Source organism: Callithrix jacchus, chromosome 1 (genome assembly GCF_049354715.1).
Source record: "Callithrix jacchus isolate 240 chromosome 1, calJac240_pri, whole genome shotgun sequence".
In the NCBI taxonomy this organism is placed as follows: Eukaryota; Metazoa; Chordata; class Mammalia; order Primates; family Cebidae; genus Callithrix; species Callithrix jacchus.
In genome coordinates, this window is record NC_133502.1 from 29,360,852 (window position 1) to 29,363,480 (window position 2,629).

Genomic DNA, 2,629 nt, shown 5'->3' on the forward strand with positions numbered 1-2,629 from the left:
TGCTGGCCACACACACCTGACACACAACACTGGTGCAGGAGGACCCGGGCCAGGACGCTGTGGGGGTCAGTCAGCTGGGTGAGGTGGTCAGGTGGGTCAGGTCATCAGCCGGGTGAGGTGGTCAGATGGGTCAGGTAGTAGCTGGGTCAGCATAAATATTCCAGTGTGCTGTGGGTGGCAGCTGTGAGTCCAGGGAGGACCCCAGGGTGGCAGGAGGGCACTGGGAGGGAGCAGGACGGGGCCACAGAGGATGGAGAGCCCATCCCAGTGCCTGGTGCCCTGTGGCGTCTGTCAGGCCGCACAGGTTATTGGCATCCAGGCCCTGTTGGGTCCCCTGGCACCTCCCCCCACCCTGGAACAGTAGAGGGGTCCAAAGCCTGGTCTGACTGCTCATTGTTGGGGGAAAGAAACCTGTGCCCTGCAGCTCTCTGGGGGTCTCAGAGTTGGGGAAGCGCAATCAGAGCTGGAGCCCCACAGAGGCAGCAGGGAAGGAAAGCCTGGCACCCCCACGGCTGACCCACAGGTGCAGCGGCGGGAGAGGAAGGCCTGGTGCCCCCTGGACCGACCAGCAGGTGCAGTGGAGGGAGAGGAATGCCCAGTGCTCTCAGGACTGACCAGAAGGTGCAGCTGAGGGAGAGGAAGGCCTGATGTCTTCGGGGCTGACCAGCAGGAGAGTGGGCCCAAGGGGCCCGTGGTTACTGCTGGGGCTGTTCCTTCCCCCTCTCTGGTTGTGGCTGGCAGGGCAAGATGCTCTGGGAGAGAGGGGCCAGCCGCAGACCCGGGGGCTAAAGTGGGCCTAGTAGCACTGCAGAAGGTGAGGTGGGCCAGGAAGTGCTGCTCCTGCAGGGAGGGGCCTTTAGCCCTAGAAAAGACGCATCGGAGCTCGGTGCTTGGAGGAGATGCTGTATATAAAATTTGGTCCCTCAATGCTGCTAGAATATTCCACTCCATGGCTCCAAGGCAAGTATGGGGGCAGGGTTACTACTGGGGAAGGGGGTTGGGGGAGCTGGAACACCGAGTGGGAGTAAAATAGGGGCTGCTGCCAGGGCAGGAAGGTGGCACCAGCCTCAACGGGCCTGAAAGACTCAAAACCTCTCCAGATGGGCAGGGCAGCCAGGAGTAGGTCGCTGCTGCCGTCTGCTGTCAGAAGCAGGAATTTCATCCTGTCCAGGCAGACCCTTGAAAAGCCAGGCCCATGTCCTGCCACAGGGACTTAGGGGACTTCACCTCTAATTCCCAAGAGATCATGTGGCATTCTCAAAACCCTGCACACATTTATATCTGGCATTTTTTTTTTTTGAGGCAGAATTTCACTCTTGTTGTCCAGGCTAGAGTGCAATGGCGCAATCTCAGCTCACTGCAACCTCCGCATCCTGAGTGGCTGGGATTACAGGCACGCGCCTCCATGCCCAGCTAATTTTGTATTTTTAGTAGAGATGGGGTTTCTCCATGTTGCTCAGGTGATGCATGTGCCTCAGCCTCCCAAAGTGCTGGGATTACAGGTGTGAGCCACCATGCCCAGCATATCTGGCAACTTTTAAAAAACAGTACTGAGGAGTCACATAGGCACGACTCGGCATGAGAGAAATCAGCCCCAGCAGAGCCCACAGCACAGGTTCAGGACCAGGTGAAAATGGCAGGAGAAACTGACGCCCACCTGGCACCTGCTTTCTGGGATGGAAGCCCAGTGACTGTGAAGGCACAACGAGGAACCTTCTATGTGATGTTCTTGACGTCAAAAATTACTCACGAGCAGCTTTGGCCAAAAAAAGTGGTAGACATATACTTGGAAAGCTACATTAAAAAGTTAATCGGGAGGCCCTGGGCTGAGCCAGCTCCAGTACCTGGGACTCTGTATGGGCAAACTGAAGTCCACAGGGAACCAGTCCACAAAGCTGACACTACCCAGAAACTGCCATACCAGCCTCTCACCAGGGACTTCCCACTTTAACCAGATGCCTTGTCCTTGTCCTGCTTCTGCAGACACTCAGAAAAGTGCTCCCACCTCAACCTTGGTGGAGCACCGAACCTCATGCGTTCCAGTGCTGCCCAGTTCATGAATCGCTGCCTTCGAATCTCAGTGTGCATGAGCTTATCATCTAGTACAACAGAACGCTATTGAGAGAAAGCAAAGGATATCTAAATACATTGAGGGATTTGCACTCTGGCATAATAAACAATCTACCAGGTCTTTGCCTCTGTTCCAGGGGCAGAACTCCTGCAGTCTTTGGGATTTCCTGATAGGGGTGTCTGATTTTACAAAGACTCCTTTTCACCACATTTGTTTACCCTAATGTGGTGACTCTTGGGGGACCCCAAGGTAGCTTTAGGGTGGGGGCTGGTCACCAGAGGCACCAACCACATGCTTAGAGGGAAATTCCAGCCCCTGCACTCCCCACCTCCTGGGAGGGGCCGGAGGCTGAGTTTGTGTTCAATTACCAATGGCCAATGACTCAATCAATCAATCGTACCTGTGTAATGAAGCCTAGATAAAACCTTTGGGCATCAGTGTTGGGGAGCACCCAGGCTGGGGAGCCCCTGTGGTGAGCAGCACCCACCTCCCCTGCTCTCTCACTGGGCTGTTAATGGGTTTCCTTTGTAATAAGCGGAGCAAGCAAGCAAGGAAGCG